This window comes from Zootoca vivipara, chromosome 1 (assembly GCF_965207765.1).
Source record: "Zootoca vivipara chromosome 1, rZooViv2.hap1.1, whole genome shotgun sequence".
Taxonomy (NCBI): Eukaryota; Metazoa; Chordata; class Lepidosauria; order Squamata; family Lacertidae; genus Zootoca; species Zootoca vivipara.
The window spans coordinates 79,951,499-79,971,224 of record NC_142582.1 but is presented as its reverse complement, the minus strand read 5'-3'; the positions used below and the strand labels follow the sequence as shown (position 1 = coordinate 79,971,224).

Genomic DNA, 19,726 nt, shown 5'->3' with positions numbered 1-19,726 from the left:
GGCCTGCGGACGGTCCGAGAAACAGCATGTTTTTACATGAGTAGAATGTGTCCTTTTATTTAAAATGCATCTCTGGGTTATTTGAGGGGGGGCTGCCTGGTGTTTTTACATGAATAGAATGTGTCCTTTTATTTAAAATACATCTCTGGGTTATTTGTGGGACATAGAAATTCGTTTCCCCCCCCCAAAAAAAAATATAGTCCGGCCCCCCACAAGGTCTGAGGGACAGTGGACCGGCCCCCTGAAAAGGTTTGCTGACCTCTGTGTTAGAGAGTATGGCTGGTGGGGTTACAGAGGTGTGGCCAAGTTGTCCTGATTTTCTCTCCCTTGTAAAGACAACATAGACACTGAAGCATCGCAATTGAGCAAAGAGGTAGTACCTAACTAAACTGATATTCTGCATGTATACACTAGGAAACGTAGGCAGGTTTGGAGACTGTATCCCTTTCAAAATTTATCCGCTTCACTAGCTTGATTGTTCCCATTCCCTTAATAGCCTATAACATTTGCTTCTGCAAGCTTCATATAAAATTTAGCAGATTGGAGCCTGAATTTTGAATTTTCTGCCACTCTTGCATAACATAATTTGGGTGGCTGCTCTCTGGTTTTGTTCTTTTTAAAAAGGTGTCCCCCAGAAGTGCTTCACCCTGAACTTAGCTTCCTGGACTAAATCACTGTTACTCCACAACTGTGAGTTCCCATGGGAAAATGATGCCCTTTCGCTATTCGTGACAGGACTATCCTACCCTTTACAACACAAAGAACACTCACCTACAGCAATTATGCACATAACAAGTGAATAGTTCATTTGAACTCCCAGATTTTATTCTCTCCATAAAGAGACTTAGTCTGCCAGTCCCAAGCCTACCTAAGTGGTCACACACACAGTCACTTGGCCTTGCATAATGGTCTTGCATTCGCCAGATGAACTTTTTTTCAAAACTGCCCTGTTTAAGAGAGTGCCTCTCATAATTCCAGCTCTGTGTAAAATGCTGGGTTTGTTTGCTTTATAACAGAATGTTATAGGCTATCAAAATGCAATGCAGGATACTATAGGTCCAAAGGCATCCCTAGGAGTTAGTGAAGTTAGCCCCCACCAAGGGCGCAGACCCAGCTCCCAGCCCCACGACTTATAGTTATTATACTTTAATATAACTACTCTGCAGTATCAGAAGCAGACTCTGTAGATCAGGCATCCCCAGACTGCGGCCCTCCAGATGTTTTGGCCTACAACTCCCATGATCCCTAGCTAACAGGACCAGTGGTCAAAAACATCTGGAGGGCCAAAGTTTGGGGATGCCTGCTATAGATCCTTCTGTGCTACTGATATCTGGGTCTTTATTTGTGTTGTATATTTTGTAAAACTTCTAAAAAGGGGATTTTTGTAGACAATGCTTTGCTGAAGAACTGCACTGCAAAATTTGGAGATGTGCAAAATTCAAAGGGTGGTGATGTTTCAGTTCATGGATGATCTCAGAAAGTGTGAATTAGGTAAGTTCCCCTTTTAATGCAAACCAGACTGAAACTCTCACACATCCCTAATGTGGACCCACCTTCAGCACCTGGCATGGTCAGGAGCCCAGGAGCCCCATTGGGGCTGACAGCAGTTCCCACAACAAACTCTCCTGCACTGTTTTAACATTTATGGTACTAGGGTGCAGAAAAGTGAAGTTCTGGCTGAGGCTGCCCACCATCTTCATTTTCCTAGAATGCCCCATCATTATTTGGGGTGGGGGGTGGGATTCATTACTGTTTAAAGTGGAAGATAATCCGAATGCTTTCCTTGTCGGTGAACGTTCTTCATTTATTGTTGCACAAAGAAACCAAATGTCGCAATATTTCACATTCTGCTAGCAATGGCACAAGAAAGCCAATGTGCCAGATAAACTTAGGAAGATAAGGAAGTGCATAGCTAGAGTGCATATATTATCATCACAATGAGATGCCATTGTTTATGGAACAAACAACATCTAATATGCAAGCAGATGGTCGGTCCGGATAGGTAAATAAGAAAGGCTAGGGCTTAAGGCTGAGAATGAACAATAGCCCCGGAAGAAAGCATGCCACCCCCTTTGACCAGACTTCCATCCAGGAAGTGCAGGCCGTACTACAGTCATCCTGTATCCTGTTCTCCGTCTAAGGGCATAGATTCAGTTCCAGTTAATCATACTAGCCCTGCTTTCCTGCATGTGTTAGATGCTGCAGATTCTAAGCAGAATTACAATGGGGAATGTTACTCTGGGATTCCTCTGCACAGTCTGAAAAATGAAGGGGAATTCAGAAATGAACGTGCAGAACAGAATGAGCATGCAAAGCTGCCTTAAACTGAATCAGACCATTGATTCAACTAGCCCCCTTCTGTCTAAACTGGCAACAACTCTCTAGGGTCTCAAACAGTTAGTCTTCCCTGAGAGATGCTGAGGACTGAAGCTGGTATCTTCAGGATGCAAAACACGTCCTCTGCCCATTGAGCTAAATCCCTTCCCTGTATGTATGTGGCACTTTTTTTTTTGCTTCCTACTTCACTTGTCTCATGCATCAGGAAAATGGAGCAGACTAGAGCCTTTTGTGGAGAACAGAGTTGCCAGAATTAATGTGGATCACCAGAGCTCCCGTGCCTTTAACAATTTGTGTGCGGAAAGGAATTTGACGGACTGAGACTTCTTTTAACAATGTAGCGCCGTGATGGGAGAAGCGACATGACTGCAAATGAGGAATTATGTGACATTTTACATTGATTTTACTAGGCAAAGAAAGGTAGAAAATGCCCATTATCATTATTAAAGCATTCATTGATTTAGAAACACCTTGCTTGAAATACCATTATCCACTTGGTCCATTATTCTAGATCGATTAGGTCAGTTACTTATTTATTTATCTGCTTCAGATAATAAAAGTCTCTAAGTGGTTTACATAAAAACAATAAAAAATGCAACAACATTCAATAAACTTTCCTAATAATAAGATAAACATGACCTAAAAACTGAGTGGTGCACAAAACAAAAACAAAATTGAATTAAGAGTAAATTCCTGGGACTTTACAAAGGTGATGGAATCTTGGCAGAACTACAGTTCCCAAGGTTAATTTGAGAGTGCCGTATCTCCAGCGTGGGGAAACACTTTTCAGGGCTTTCCAACATGGGCAACCCATTGGCATTTCAGTGGTTACATGCCAATGGTGGTTGGGGATTCTTCCCTGTGCAAAGCAAGCCACAGAAACACTGGAGGTGTCAACACTTATATCTCTCCACCCAGGCAAAGGCAATACTACAGTTCATAGACATATTCCAGCCAGGTCAAAGGAGAGCCAGGGAGGGGTGTGGCTAAATATTGTGTGACACATTTTTATAGCCATTTCCTGTAAATTTATAGATGAGTTTACAATCATTTGTGAAATCTGGCACTACTGTAGGTATGTAGTTTGGGCAGCTAATTTCATGTTTAGCTTAATGCATGCCATGTGGGTGGGAGGACCTCCTGGCCTCATGTAGGCCTAACTTGCACACATGCCCGTTTAAAGTTATTCTGCGTTACACTAATGAGTTTACATTGTTTCCTTCACAGCAACATTGGCATCTTGTAGTGGAAATACGGTAATGTATCATCAGAGGGTTCTGAGAGGAAGGAAGAGGACCGGCTCTATATGGTCACCTTCATTTGTAGGAAGTTGAGAAACACCATAGCTGTTTTTACATTTCCTAGCACAGGAAGACCGAGAGGGAAAATGACTGTGGGTCGTGCTTTCCTGAGCTAAACTAAGCGACATGGGATGCAGGTCTCTTAAGAGCTGTGCTTCCTGAAATGCCCACATCAGCAAAAAAAGGTGAGTGTGTTTGTGTGCAAATATTCCTCCATGAAAATGTGGCGTGTTTTTCCAACACAGCGCTTCCTCTGCATGCATCGTTAACCTCCTGCTTTTCTCGACGAACATCATCCAATCGGTAGATCAAAAAGGATAGTGCTTAAGCGGCTTGCTCGCAAAGCTGCAGGTTCACTTAACACAGAGGGAACTTCAGGCCTGCCTGTGGCCCTCCAGGCTTCTCTGCCTGGCCCTCAGGGCTCTCTCTAGGCCATGGCACTCTCTGCCCCTGCTCTGTGCCCTCAAGTGATTTTGCCTGGCTTCAATGTGTCATTCAGCTGTGCTAATTTCGCTTGCTTGCTTGCTTGCTTGCTTGCTTGCTTGCTTGCTTGGATGGAGAGATGGAGGGGGGCATGTAGGATCCTCTGGCTTTTGGGGGGCTGGAATGCAGCCCACTGTACAAAAGAGCCTCATCCATTGCCTCTGGCCCTGTCTAGCCCTGGCATGCAGCCCCTGAAAGGATATCCATAAGGAATGTGGCCCTCAGGCTGATAAAAGACTGTGGCCACTTTCACACCATGCCATCTTCCACTTTAAACAGTCATGAATCCCCACCCCCACCCCAAATAATGATGGGAGCCATTGTTTGTTAAGGGTGCAGAGAGTTACTTGCTTGCTTGCTTGCTTAGTCGTTTAGTCGTGTCTGACTCTTCGTGACCCCATGGACCAGAGCACGCCAGGCACTCTTGTCTTCCACTGCCTCCCGCAGTTTGGTCAGACTCATGTTTGTAGCTTCGAGAACACTGTCCAACCATCTCATCCTCTGTTGTCCCCTTCTCCTAGTGCCCTCAATCTTTCCCAACATCAGGGTCTTTTCCAGGGAGTCTTCTCTTCTCATGAGGTGGCCAAAGTATTGGAGCCTCAGCTTTGCAATCTGTCCTTCCAGTGAGCACTCAGGGCTGATTTCCTTCAGAATGCATAGGTTTGATCTTCTTGCAATCCATGGGACTCTCAAGAGTCTCCTGCAGCACCATAATTCAAAAGCATCAATTCTTCGGTGATCAGCCTTCTTTATGGTCCAGCTCTCACTTCCATACATCACTACTGGGAAAACCATAGCTTTAACTATACGGACCTTTGTAGGCAAGGTGATGTCTCTGCTTTTTAAGATGCTGTCTAGGTTTGTCATTGCTTTTCTCCCAAGAAGCAGGCGTCTTTTAATTTTGTGACTGCTGTTGCTAGGAAATGCCAATTCCCTTCCCAGAGCTGTTTAACAATCAATCCCTTTTCACGGGGAACTCTGGGAATCGTAGCTCAGTGAGATTAAGAGGAGTTTCCTAACAACTCTCAGCACCCTTGACAAACTACATATCCCAGAATTCTTTGGGGGGAAGCCATGACCATCTGAAGTGGTATCATAGTGCTTTAAATGTATGGTGTGAATGTGGCCCATTTACTCTGCATCCAGTGCACTACCATCGCTGGTTTGGGAAGCCGTGTACACACGACATTAGTCACAATCTATACCTATTTTGTATTGATCCTGTCGCGTCTTATGAAATACTGTATTTTGCCGAAAACGAGCTGAATTGAGAAAAAGAATGGCCAGCCTGCATTGTAAGCCAGTAATGTGCACATAGTCAAATATTCCCCAGCCCTGACTTAACACACAAAAACGATGCATCTATATTGTCTTTCAGCTTGTCGGAGGGAAATACTTCTTGCAAAGGCCCAGAGGATATGTAAAATAAACAGGAAACCTTCACTATAATGCAGATGGCATGCCAGAAATACGTTCTCTTATCAAAGCAATGGGACCCTAAGTGGGAAGCGGTACTTAACCAGACAGCAAGGAAACCATTTATGCACCTAGCATAAGTTAGGACTGATTGTGCCTTAAGATCTCAGTACAGGCCCTGGCACTGCGTGACAAGATTCTCTTTGTTGAATGGTGTTTTGAATTAAAGTTCAGAATATAATACCCTCATTGTGACAATGAGGGATGAAATCAGCTTCTCTGCTCAGTGTACCAGCCAGAGAAAAACAAGAGCGCAACATCCCAGGGAGAGACCTTGGCGCAGATCAAACTGAGGAAGATTCCCAAAGTTCTAGTCTTACATGTGGATTTCTGAGCAGAAAAAAAGGATGGTAAGGTGAGAGTTGAGGTCTTTGTACAAAAGAACTGTACCACCACACTGCCTAACCAGGGCACTTAGTTCTTCTGACACCGACTTGCTTTATGCGCTTGGGCAAGTCATTGAAAATAATGTGTTCTTGACTATCTCAGATAACAATGGCAATCTGTTTCTTCCACTAATCTTAACTGGCTAGGTTTTGTATGTTTTAATATACTCATAGATCTGCCCAGGGCACTTGAGATCTGGCCAGCTAAAAATCTAAATAAATGACTTCATAAATAAGGGGGTGGTTAGGCATGGGACAGGGGTGGCGCCTAGGGCTTGCTAATCAGAAGGTCGGCGGTTTGAATCCCCGCGACGGGGTGAGCTCCCGTTGCTCGGTCCCAGCTCCTGCCAATCTAGCAGTTCAAAAGCACGTCAAAGTGCAGGTAGATAAATAGGTACCACTCCAGTGGGAAGGTAAACGGCATTTCCGTGCACTGCTCTGGTTCACCAGAAGCGGCTTAGTCATGCTGGCCACATGACCCGGAAGCTGTATGCCGGCTCCCTCGGCCAGTAAAGCGAGATGAATGCCGCAACCCCAGTCATCCACAACTGGACCTAATGGTCAGTTACCTTTACCTAGGCATCTTAGCCTCCACCAGATCCAAGTGGAACCTTACAATGGGGAGGGAATTCTTGTTCTGATCACCCCTCTTTGTCTTCTTTGCTTTATTTATTTATCATTAAATTTGTATACTGCATTGGAAGATCTCAGGGCATTTTGAGCACAAAAAACAAGATAGCAATGCAAAACACACAATAAAAACAAGAACAGAACAAACCAATAACCCCCCTCCTACTTCTTTCCCCCATCTTCATTCTACCACAATTTGCAAGTTCCCTTTACCTCGCCTGGCAGAAGATGATGCAGCCTCAGTGTTTCACAGCATGTTAACGAATCACTGCAGCAGGATTTATGGTGCTATTTCAGGGAATATGTGGAATGGGCCAAGATTTGGCAACTGTGACTGCATCCCATGATGATTCCCCAGTTGGGCAAGCAATGAGAGGGAGTACATACAGGCAGCTGTGATGACACTTCGCTGTTTCTGAGTTGGTGCAGCACAGTGGCAGTTGCTGGTCTCATTCAAGAGTGGCACAGCTACAAAATCTGCCAGAGGGGTAATGGTCAAGCATTTGCCATTCAGACACTTGCTTGAAGACAGCTCTGACTCATCTCCCCAAGAGCAGAGGAGTGACAGATTGACAGATGGCGCTGCCGCCACGCAAACATCTCCTCCTGATGTCTCTAGCACATCTCTTCCGTTCTGTGCCTCTCTGTGAGTTTCAGGCCCCAGACAGCTGCTGCTGTTAATTATGATAACATTCCTGATCCAGGGATGGGAATTAGAATAATGAATTGGTACATAGTGGTAACTGTTTTGCTTTCTGGAGAAAATGCCTGTATTAATTTTTCGCTAAGCAAGCTTCATTTACCACGTAATAGACTGTGGTTCAGATGGAATTTTTACCCAAATATATGGCCTTTTAAAAGAGAGGGAATTGTTTCATCTGGTGTTATATTTTGTACGTATCTGTTTGGTCGGAGGCCAGAAGAGTTTTGGAACATTGATTTCATCTGTTTGCTTCTTAATTTTTATACTGAGGCTTATACCAGATCAGCACAGTTTAAATGTCAGGAGCTGGAGTCAGGTGAAGGTCTGCAATATATAAAAAAACACTGTCTGTGAAGTTAACTCTTTATTCACAAAAATCAAAACAATGCAAACCTAGTGATCCCAGAAACTCTTCCCAGTTGTTCTTGCCCCATTGAGGCAGCTACAAGGACTTCCTAGGTCCCTTCCCCTCCAGGGTTTTTTTCCAAGCAGATGTAGATTATGCCTGCATGCAAGCAATCTCTCCTCTGCCCTTTTTATTTCTCTCTGTGTTCTAGGAGACCAAAGGAGAGTGGAGCTGGTCTCAGCAGGATGGGGAGACTCCCTGGATTCTTAATCACTGCCTCTTTAGCCCCCTCCTCTCCAGCCTCCTTTTCTGCATCTGAGCCTGTCCTGCTATCTGCCCCAGCCTCTTTCTGCTCACTAAACCCTGTTACCCCTCTTTTGCTTCTGACACCTCTTCCTTCCAGTCTGCTCCCTCTTCCTCCTCTGCTCACTCATTGTCGTCCCAACGCCAGACCCCTGGCTCTGACCTTCTTCTCCTGGGGGGGGGGGTTTCCCTTGGGGGTTCTCCAGCTGGTGCCTCTACATCCAGCCAATCCATGGCACTGACCTATGCCAGGGGTTGCTAACTTTGGGGGGGGGCATTTGAAAACATGACATGCCCTGCAACTCACACCACGGCGTGTTCTCTTGACAGTAACAGAATGCTCCTTTCAAGCTTAATTTCAGGGAGGGAGGTGTTTTTGTGGGCAACATGTTGGTGAGGTGACCCCTGATATATGCAGCGCAGGCTGCGAGCTCTCACCTTTAGAGAATTCTTCTTTATGTCTCTTGTGCTAATCACTGTCCGGAGCTATACGCCAATTCTGAGATGCTTGGTGCCTGAGGTAGAAAATCCAAATGGCACCTACCAGAAGTAAAAATATCATAGTCGATTAAATAACTAACAGTGTGCTGCTCTTTAATGGTTCACAATATCTGCCATCTGGAGCAGCTGCCTAATGGTGTGGCAGAGCCTCAAGCACAGGCTAAATTCATTATTTTCAAAACTGGAAAAAGAATTAAGCAGCTGATGTTTACGGGATACCGTTCCCTCCAGCTCCATATCAACATTTCCACAAGTCGCATTCATTTCCACGTCTAGCTGTTTATTTCCAACTTCGATCAGAATGAGCAATGGCATTCAATTCTATTTAACAGGAAGGGAACAAGATGACAGAAGCGTGCAAGTCCCATGGGTGGGCAAACCAGTGACACCTCGTGGCAAAGACTGGAAGCGATGAGGTTAACAAATAAAGAGGTTTGGTAAGTCACAAGGAGAGGAATGCTTTCAAAAGACAAACGTAATGAGAATGGAATTTTAAATGCTGTGTTTCATTCACATAGCCTAATTCTCAACTCTAGTACAGCTTTGTTTCTGTTACCATGTACTGATTATTATATTTGTTTCTGATGTGTGCATGTAGCCAGAAGCCTAAAACGTGCAAATTATGGTAGCAGAAGTCTTATTAAATAAATGTAATTATACCTTTTCCCCACCCTCTTAATTTACATAATATATATTGGTTAGAGAAAACAGACCTTCTGATTATGTTTAAATTGCCTGGATGCAAAACCTTGTTCTTGTTGTTTTTACTGTGTGTTTTTTAAAGTTTATACAAGCACACAGTGAGTAATGTGGTGGAATAACTTTTGAAATCATATTACCTCCGAAAAAAATATTTTACATTTCCGCCTGCCCTTTCTCAAGGGGCTCAGGGCAACACACACATTTCTCGGCTCAATTCCTTTTTATCTTCACAGTGAGAAAGGGTAAAGGGAGAGATTATGAAGGACCCAAGAGCGCCAAGCAAACTTCATGGCTATATGAAGCTCTGAAACACAGATTAGGACCAGGACACCTAAATGACTGTCTTTGGTTGCCTGCCTGCTCTTTAAGATCCACAAGAACAGGACTGGGGAACCTTTGGCCCTCCAAATGTTGCTAAACTACAATTCCCATCAGCCCTAGCAAGCATCGTCAGGGGTGATGGGTGTTGTCATTCATCAGCATCTGGAGGGCCAAAGGTTCCCTACACCTGTACTAGAGAGACTCTACTCACAATCCTGCTGGTATCCAAAATAATTTTGGCAGGTACCTATATAGCAGTGAGCCTTCTCTGTGGCAACACCTAGGGGGTTGGACCATCTTACTCAGTGGTTGCTTTCAGACAACTTGTTTATTGCATTGCTCCTGATTTCTTCGCACACAAGTTACAGGAAGGTTAGGCTATTTATTGAGCATGTGTTCCGATTTATGGGGATGTTAGACAATGCTGTGTCTTACCATTGTCCTCCCACACTTTCCAGTGCATTTCCCTATCATTTCCCAAACACAAAGTGTCTGGCTTTGCAGGGAATTGGCTATATTGCACAAAAATCACTCAAGTGTAATTGTGCAACCGGAGTTTGCTGGTATGTGGTTGAATCCCACCCCTAAATAGCCAGCCTGGGGCAGTTGTCTTGCTTCCTCTCTGGTTTGCTGTCGTCTGATGAGGACCTTCCTCTTTTGGCAGGCCAAACTGAAAGTATTTCTGATCATTTTTTTATAGAACTAGCCCAGGTTGTGCTCGTCTGCTGTGCCATCTTTTAGTATTTAAATGAGGCACCCCCAAACTGCAGCCCTCCAGATGTTTTGGCCTACAACTCCCATGATCCCTAGCTAAGAGGACCAGTGGTCAGGGATGATGGGAATTGTAGTCCAAAACATCTGGAGGGCTGAAGTTTGGGGGTGCCTGATTTAAATTCTTGTTGAGATGTTTGCGATTGTTTTCAAAATTGGGTTTCAAGTCACCCTGAGTGGTGGTGGCGGTGTTTCTCTTGCTTAAATGGAAGGGTGGGATGGAAATACGTTAAATCAATAAATAATTAAAATAAAGGCTGCGGATTTGAACCCAGGTCTCTCCAATTCTCCTTATCCCCTGCACTGCTTGGTAATTCCAACCATGTCTTTGGAATGACGGTGAGTCACATTATAAGAAATATAAATGACAAGGTGTCGTGGCACCTTAAAGATGTACAAATTCTGTTATGGGCTTTTCGTGAACTAGCGCTCACTTCATTGACTGCAAATCTGGATGGGCTCAAGGTAATTATAGCCATGTCACTTTCTGGGGTTTTATTCCTTTCCCTAGCGCTGTCTTCCTCTGAAATCTGTTCTGAAGACATTTGTAGTACTGACAGCTGAAGTTTTGGAGTGCTCTTTCTGCATTGCTAGGATCGTAAGTGATTTTGAGGAAAGTGAGCTACTGTCACACATACCATGGCCGTGACACTGACATCAGTTAAGTAACATCAGTCTCTAACATCAGTTAAGTAAAAAAAAAAAAAAGTGGGGGTCATGTTGCAAACAGTTCAGGAACTTGGCTCAGGGACTGGTTGACATCTCCCCTTCTTCTTTCCATTCTATTGTTTCCACCAGGAGCAATTAAAAATAAAATAAAAAGCAACTGCAAAATGGACTGGGGGTCAGAAGAATGCACCTCCAACATCACTTTCATTGCAGCAGCCAGACAGCCTAGCAGGGCATTAGATCAGCAGTTTAAACACCTTCAGCTGTGCCCCACCACCCTTAAATTTTGAATTGCACTCTTAAACCTTTCTTCAAAGCAAGCATCCATCACATTCTTTTCCTTCACGTTGTTCACTTCTGTTGTTTCTCTTTTCCATGGAAGGAAGTTTAAAAATTGCCTCCGTTTCAAGTCGATTTTTGCCTTCCTCCTTCTCCGAGCTTGGCTCAGTTCCCTAATTTGCCAATTGCAAAGGGCTGCAATAGCAGCAGCAGCAACAACAAATGTTCCAAGGCAAACAGAAACCTGCTTTCGTTCACCTTTTATTAAACTGAAGTGTTTCCATTGATCAGAGACCGCTACACCAATTTCCCCCAACTCAGGCTCAATTGGGTGCTTAATCGACCTGACGGTGTCTTACCCTTCTATAAAGAATCATGATATTACAAGGGTTCTGGGTATTAATTAAAGTTTCTAAAGGATTTGGCCAGTTGGATGTAACAAGATTAGAGGAGATATGTATCAAAAAGCAAGTAAAATGGTTAATTGCATTAAAGCAACAACAGGGAGCCAGTGTTAGTAGCGGTAGAAAAATCAGATGTGAACTGGGGGGGGGGCTGGTTTGTGTTGGCACCCACCACACTTTTATGTATATGAGTATCAGCACCTTCTTTTTACAACCCCCCCCCAAAAAAGGAGTGCACACATGCAATGAACACATAAGCATGTAGTAGGAATGCCATCACTGCCCACAACTTGGGCACTAGAGATAAGGAGGCTGTCAGATTCTTCCACCCAACTGGAACCCCTGATTAGCCAGCCACAGGTTTATTTATGTATATTCCGCCTTTAAGGTGGCATACAAATAAAATTAAATAAATGAATAAAATCACAATAAAATGATATTGAAACAAACCAAGTCACCAGGACTCTGAAGCCATTTTCTGCCATCTCTCTCTCTCTCTCTCTCTCTCTCTCTCTCTCTCTCTCTCTCTCTCTCTCTCTCTCTCTCTCTCTCTCCCAGACCACTGAATGCATGGCTGCAACAGGCTGCAAGGAAGAGCACAATCAATGGGAGCATCAGTGTCAATGTGTGGTCAGCAGGGCCTTTCCTCATCACACTTTCGTTGAACGTGTGGGAGGCTTTGTTTGAATGCTGTGTGTCTCGTCCTAGTCTGCTTCACAGTGTTTCTGAGGGTGTAAAAAGAGGAGAAAGTGCTATTAAACATGTAAAATGTCCTTTGGAAGGTTCCTGCTTTCAGTTTCCTCAAATGAGGGGGCATTCCTAGGAGCACCTCTGGCTTTGAATTATGCTATCAGTGGTGATGTTTTACAACCATAATGAGACACTTTATAAACCAGCAGCAATATGGAGCTCCCAATTAGCTTAAATCCTTACTGGGATAGTTTGTGCTGAACATTTGCTGCATATTGGTTGGTACTAGAGAGGTTGGACGGTTGTCTCAAGTCCTTTAGGGGATGAAATAATATCAAGAGGTGTCTTGACTTCCCTTTACGTGATCTGGTAGCTTAGATGTGGCACGGTCAAGCAAAGGAAATTCCTTCCAGCTGCTTCTACATGATATTTGTTTTTGTCTTAAACCAAGAGGTACATGTTCATATTGAGAACAGTTTTCTCTTTTCTTTTACCTGTCTGACACAAACTATTATCATATTTAAAGTGAAAGTGAGCTGCAAAAACTTTCATCAAGGCTTTGCATCTGGAAGCCACTGGAAATGATCATCATTGCCATCTCTCTTCTAAATTTTCCAAATGTTAATCAGTTGAAGGACAGAGAAACCTTACATTTCATGGACAGTACAAATATAATTTCAGTATCATCCTCACCTACAAAGTTTAGATGGGTTTATCTTTCCTTTCAATGATGCCTGTATATGAAGCCTGTTACAATGATCAGTTCAGTTGAAACTTCCTCACATGAGGTAATAAACTCATAATCAACCATTAGCTTCTTTCACTAAATTTATCGTGCACAAAAACAGGCCAATAAGGTGAAGATGGGTGAGTGGACCATGCTCAAATACTGTATGGGGATTTGCCCACTGCAAGCTCACTGCAATTGCTACCCTACCCATGAACATGTTTATTTGGAAATAAACCCACTGAGAATGATGAGATTCCCTTCTTTCTAAAATGATAATGCTGCCTTTTCATCTTTGCTTTGTGAAATTGTCCCCCAAGGACCCATACTTAGATTTGGGACTGATCTCGTGCCATGGGCAGGTTCACTGGATACTGGATTGCTGAAAACGAATGTAAATTGCCTTTTCATCTCTGGACATCTTGTGTTTTGGAAAGCCACAAGAACATGGCTGGTCCTAAACTGAAAGGTAGTATTGCAGAGAATTTAACGCAGTTGAGGAAAGCCAGTCCTTGTACTAGATGAGAGCCATTAACTTTTAGAGTATCTCTTCTTCATGATGACATTAAATGGATCAGATCCCTATTGCACAAAAATAAAGGGCTTGAAGCCCTGCCAAATTTTGGCATCTGGTAGCTCTTATGGAATGTTACATCTGCTCACAATAACAGTGTAAGGGAATTGAGTGCTCCTAGAACCACAGGTTCCATTGTCACCATTTGAAACAGCAAAGACCACTCTTTTTTCAGCCTCCTCTTAGGAAAGCAATTTTTTTAATGGTTGGCCTAATATGGGGTGACCAAAGAACCACCTTGGGTCTGATATTCTTCTATGCCAGATATTACATCTATTTTCAATTTCCAACATCTAGCTGGGGATCTCTGAAAGTTACATTGGAACCACTTTTGAGAACACAAGCATTCCTCCCCAAACCAATCACAATCCAGAAATGTGTAGTCCTGCCTTTAGTGATCCTGACTCTCCAGTGTGTGCCTCGTAGAGAGAAGCAAAGCTAAGATTGAGCATAAAAGTGACTCTACTGCTGCAAGCTGGTTGCCAGTTAAAAGCTGCCCTTTGTAGGGGCCAGCAAAAACACCAACCCATTGACACCATAGACAGCTGTGTGGAGGCAGGATAGTTGCTCTTCCTGTGTTGCTGTGGCGCAAATAGTAGTTCTCACTCAGTAGCCCCAAATCAACCAAAATGCAGTCCCATGAACCTTTCAAAGAGATGTTGACTTACGCCACCCTTTTCGCCAGTGTAAGTTCAGCTGGGTTGCCAGATCGTGTGACTGAGCTAAACAAAGTTAAGACCCAGCATATGTCTCCCATGCCCTGTCCTACCCCTGCCACTTTCCCAGAATGCCCATTTTTCAAGGCTTATGCAACCTAAAATCCAGGCTCCGGGTTGGACATGTTGATTTTAACTATCTACCCAAATCTTTAGCTACAAATTTCCAGTAATGATTTTTTTAAAGGATGGTCCAAGAGAGGTTGTTCTCCTATGCAAGCAACATTGGAATGCATGGAGACTATGCAAAACCACAAGTGCTCTTCATTTTGGTAGGGACTTCCCTGTAGGTTGTGCCCCATAGGGCAAAATCATCAGCTACCATATATTTCATGAAATCCAAAATCTGCCATCTCAAGCAGCTGCTGCCTTGCTGTCCCTTATAGGAGGGTCAAGCTGCCTCTATATCCCACCCACAAAGGAAGGGAGATAATATCCGAAAGATGGGTGAGAGCTTTCAGAGTGAGAGCATGCAATTAGATAATAGCCCAAGGACTGAGTGATCCGATCAAGTTAAAAGGTAATGCATTTCCTATGAACGGACATCAGGCAATGAGCTGCAGTAATCACTGCAAAGAGAACACAGTCCAAAGAGATGAATGGAGTGAGAGTGGGGAACCAGAGGGAGCCCAAGACCTTGAAAAAGACGTCAGCCAGCTTTTGCAATCAATAAGCAAGCATCCCTGGGAATGGCACAACCTTGATCAATGAGTCCAAATGATGCCAACAACAAGCGCATTATACTATAATGCTAAATACAAAAATATTCTTCTCTGCAATAGGCATTCTAGCCATACTGTTATCTAGCCCTATTTGTATGACCCTTCAGTTTGGAAATATTTGTGGTGGCTAGTTTAATAAGCAACACCGATGCCTTAAGGGAAACACTGAAAATAGCAATAGTAGCACATTAAAAGTGATAATGGTGGCAGCAAAACATCCTTGTTGAACAAGCCAAGTATCTGAGTGTGGAAGCAGTCTCAGTCAATGTCCTTAAAAGTTATTCAGGAGAGTACTGTATATTCCGGGCATATAAGACGACCCCCAACTTTTCCAGTTAAAAGATAGAGTTTGGGATATACTCGCCGTATAAGAAATACGACCCAGCGTATAAGACAACCCCCGACTTTTGAGAAGATTTTCCTGGGTTAAAAAGTAGTCTTATACGCAGAAATATACAGTATTTGTGTATGAGGGTGTGAGTTGTGTGTGTGTCTTTTTTCCACCGGGACTCACCAGGACTCAGTTCCAGCACTTCTCAGGTGGATAAGAGAACAAGGGAGAAAAAGGGAGGCCTCTTTTTCTAGAAAAATAGCAGGGTGGGGTATAATGCAGCTGAGACAAGATCAACCACATAATAAAAGTGTCCAGCACTGCCACCAGAATTTTCGCCTTTTTAACCAAAGTACTTGTTTAAGAGTTGAGTAAAGCATTCACCAGATGTGCAGATAATTATAGACACAATGTGTGGTATTTAACATTAGTCCTCCTTTGAGTAAACCTATTGAAATTAATGGACATGGTGCTTAAGTGCTTTAATTTCAATGGTTCTGCTCTGAGTAGGATTTAGGTTGATTGAATGCAGCCCAATATTACACAACACACTTTTATGCTGTTTGGTTAACTCTAAATCTATTTAAAAGAAGTACTAGATTGCTATATACAAAGCCAGTTCTGCTGGCATCAACCAAGCCCACAGCTGCCAAAACTATGGTTAGCCCTTGTCTGTGTGCAAATTCACTTCAAAATCGTTTAATCCTTTCAACAGAAGTGTCAGGGTTGCTATCATACACCCACACACCCCATGAACAAAATAATTTTGAACTCTAATGACAGAGCAACCATTAGAAGTACACCACACAGGACAATCAAGGAATTTAACCAGGGTTATTCCAGACAGAACAATTCAGAGTCAGGAAAGAACCCACAACTTCAGACTGTGCAAATCAATATTACATATGTCCAAGGTATAGAAAGATATGCACTCTGCACACGCACTTTTGATTGAGAAATCAAGGGGCCTGCACATCCAGAAATCTGTTAACCAACTACATAGCAATCCTATGTGCAAAAACCTGTATGGAAAATGTCTGCCCTTTTCCTTTCACATTGCAGATAATGCTCTCTACTACACAGTCTCCTTAAAGCCTCTTTAATGTTTCAAAGGAATCCATGTAAGTGGTCCCTCCTCACAGCTGATCAATCTTAATTAATTTCAAGAGGCCGCAGATGGTAAAATGATACTCTCAAACAGCTCCCTCAGGAATCTCTTTTCCTACTGCTCATTAAAAAAAAAAACAGAAGAGAAATTATACTTTCTTCGACATTTCTTCTACTCTTGTAACTAGAGAAATTTGAAATTGAACCCAGGACTTCTGCAAACAGAAGCCCATCCCTTAGGAAAGTCCTGCATTTCCAATGCAGTGCAAACAACTTTTGTGTGTTTGGTTAGATGCATTCTGTGATTTATTTCAGGAGAAAAATGCAAATGAAACCTGTGTTGCCAGCAGTTTGAAAGATATGCACAAATAAAGAAGCCTTTGGAATATGTAATGTATAAGGCACTGTAGGTGGGAGAGAGATGAATTAAATAGGGCAGAAGAAGATCTTGCTCACAGAAATGAGATCTGAACTTTTATTGCATAGGAAGATTTACCCACTAGCCTCGAGGACGTAGAGCAGTAGCTTTCAGATATCCCACTTTAGGGTGCCTTTTTCCGAATTCATCCAACACATGGCAGAGGTTTCTGGGGACTGTTTTAAGGCACATGTGTAGTTCACGGTGGAGCGTGGCTGGATTCCATTGTTGCTCTGTTTGAACAGCAGTAGCCTATAAAGGTCTAGTCTGAAATAAGCCCTCCAGAGTCAACAGGACTTGATCAGGTAAGAAGATGAACATACGGAGCTGCCTTATACTGTCAGTCCATTGGTTCATTTAGCTTGCTACTGTCAACACTGGCAGCAAATCTCCAGGGTTTCCGCACAGAGCATTTCCCAGTCCCAGCTGGAGATGCCAGTCTAAGGGTGGGCTCCTCCCTGATCTTAAGTATGGGTGGGGGACGGGCGGTAATTTAAGGTATACAGAGAATGTGCTCAGGAAGCATTTATTCTGAATCTTTCTTCTAACTTCCCTTGGAATGTCTGAAGACAGCACATCTACCAATGTGGCTGAGGGAGGGCAAGAAGGTTGTCACATGCCAATAGTACTCAGACATCCAGCTACTGGAACAGGAATACTAGAAGCTGCCTAATTACCAATTATCCTCGGTCTATCATCTATTGTCCACATTAACCAGCCCCTGTTCTATTTTCCTACAGGGGACATTCCCAGCACTACCTTGAGATGCCAGGGGTTGAACTTGGGACCTTCTGCATGCAAAGCAGGTGTTCTACCACTGAGCTAAGGACCCTTCCCTTGTTCAGAAAGCCCTTTACAATGAAAACAGAATTCACAGCTCAAATGGCACCCCTCTCCCACTCACGTGAAGCCATTATAGGAAAACTGTCCTAAACCCATGAGCACTTACTTTGGAGTGAGAGCTGCAGAGTGAAAAAGTAGGCTGTAACAGCATAATTATGGACTAAAACATTGGGGCAGGGGATTTAAATGCCGCCCTTTTTTATACCATATACTGTATTGTACATCTGTGGATTTATTGACTACTTTGCAGCCATGAGGGCACAGGCAAGATATTACTGGCATGCTACTTGTTTTTTAAACCCACAACAAATTAGAAAAAAAAAATTATTGGGTTGCCTCCAGACAACCTGTTTATTGAGAGTTCATCCCAATTTGTTTCCACTGCAGTTATACAATTTCTAACCTGGATAGGTCCGTATAGTTAAAGCTATGGTTTTCCCAGTAGTGATGTATGGAAGTGAGAGCTGGACCATAAAGAAGGCTGATCGCCGAAGAATTGATGCTTTTGAATTATGATGCTGGAGGAGACTCTTGAGAGTCCCATGGACTGCAAGAAGATCAAACCTCTCCATTCTGAAGGAAATCAGCCCTGAGTGCTCACTGGAAGGACAGATCCTGAAGCTGAGGCTCCAAGACTTTGGCCACCTCATGAGAAGAGAAGACCCCCTGGAAAAGACCCTGATGTTGGGAAAGATTGAGGGCACAAGGAGAAGGGGATGACAGAGGACGAGATGGTTGGACAGTGTTCTCGAAGCTACGAACATGAGTCTGACCAAACTGCGGGAGGCAGTGGAAGACAGGAGTGCCTGGTGTGCTCTGGTCCATGGGGTCACGAAGAGTCGGACATGACTAAACAACGACAAAAACCTGGATAGCTCAGTTAGAGCACAATGCTGATAATGCCAAGGTTGCAGGTTTGGTCCCTGTATGGGACAGCTGCATATTCCTGTCTTGCAGGGGGTTGGACTATGATCCTCAGGGTCTCTTCCAACTCTAGGATTCTATTATCTATGGTTGCTACCTCACCCTTTCTAGTGCATTTCCCCATCAATTTTTACTACAAAAAGTCCCTATGTTCCTTACGTGCCTTTGCTGAAGAAGAGCACAGAATTTGACTCCACTTGTGCAAGCCCGTTTTGTCAGGCTGCAGCTGAATCCCTCCCACAAAATAATGACAGCCTGGAGCTGAAATGAGCGCCCACCCAAAAGAAAGCTAGTAGCGATGGGCATGTTATCATTTTCTAGTGCCTGGGAAGGGTTGCAACATTGTGGAAGAGTGCATGTTTTGCATGCAAAATATTCAATCCTTAGCATCTCCAGATGTTGTTTCCTTGCTTTGGAATCCCGGACTCCGGAGAGAAATCATGCCGAGCTAATACTGAACTTGATGAATCGGTGATATTACACCGCAAAAGCAGCCTCCTTTGTTTCTGTTGTTTTTCCTTCTTTAAGTCCCTTTGTTTTCTGGAGATAACGCGATCTCAACGTAAACACACACGCGCGCGCGTCTTGCGTTTTCTCCTCGGTCAAGGATTTAAGCAACTGGTTTGATTTGCATCTTGCGAAGCAGGCAGCCCGAATTTTAATAATCAGACTAAGTATCTCGCCATTCATCAGCCCTGTAAAATTTACGCAGGGTCACACAGCTTCTCTTGCGCAAGTTAAGGAAAAACGAACGAGCTGCGCCAAGGAAATGAGCTTCACGACTTCCGTTGCCAAACAGATACTGTACAGTACTTTCCCATAGCAGCCTAACAAGCTTCCTCCTCCTAGTGTATCTGAAGAAGTGTGCATGCACACGAAAGCTCATACCAAAATATAAACTTAGTTGGTCTTTAAGGTGCTACTGAAGGAATTTTTTTATTTTGCTTCGACTCAGACCAACACGGCTACCTACCTGTAACTAAAGCTTCCTCCTCCGTCAGGCTCACGAAGGGACTACAGCTCCCACAATGCAAAGCAGCCTTACAAGCTGCCACGTGACTA

General features: G+C 43.6%; 1 long non-coding RNA gene across 1 annotated transcript; it reads right to left on the bottom strand.

Annotated features, from left to right (window-relative positions):
- Positions 1 to 6,633: 6,633 nt before the first annotated feature.
- Positions 6,634 to 19,725, bottom strand: LOC148687641 (uncharacterized). Its single transcript, XR_015949867.1, has 3 exons — positions 19,638 to 19,725; positions 8,404 to 8,505; positions 6,634 to 7,640 (listed from the first exon to the last, which is right to left on the bottom strand). It is a non-coding gene; the product is annotated as an uncharacterized LOC148687641 (long non-coding RNA).
- Position 19,726: the final 1 nt, after the last annotated feature.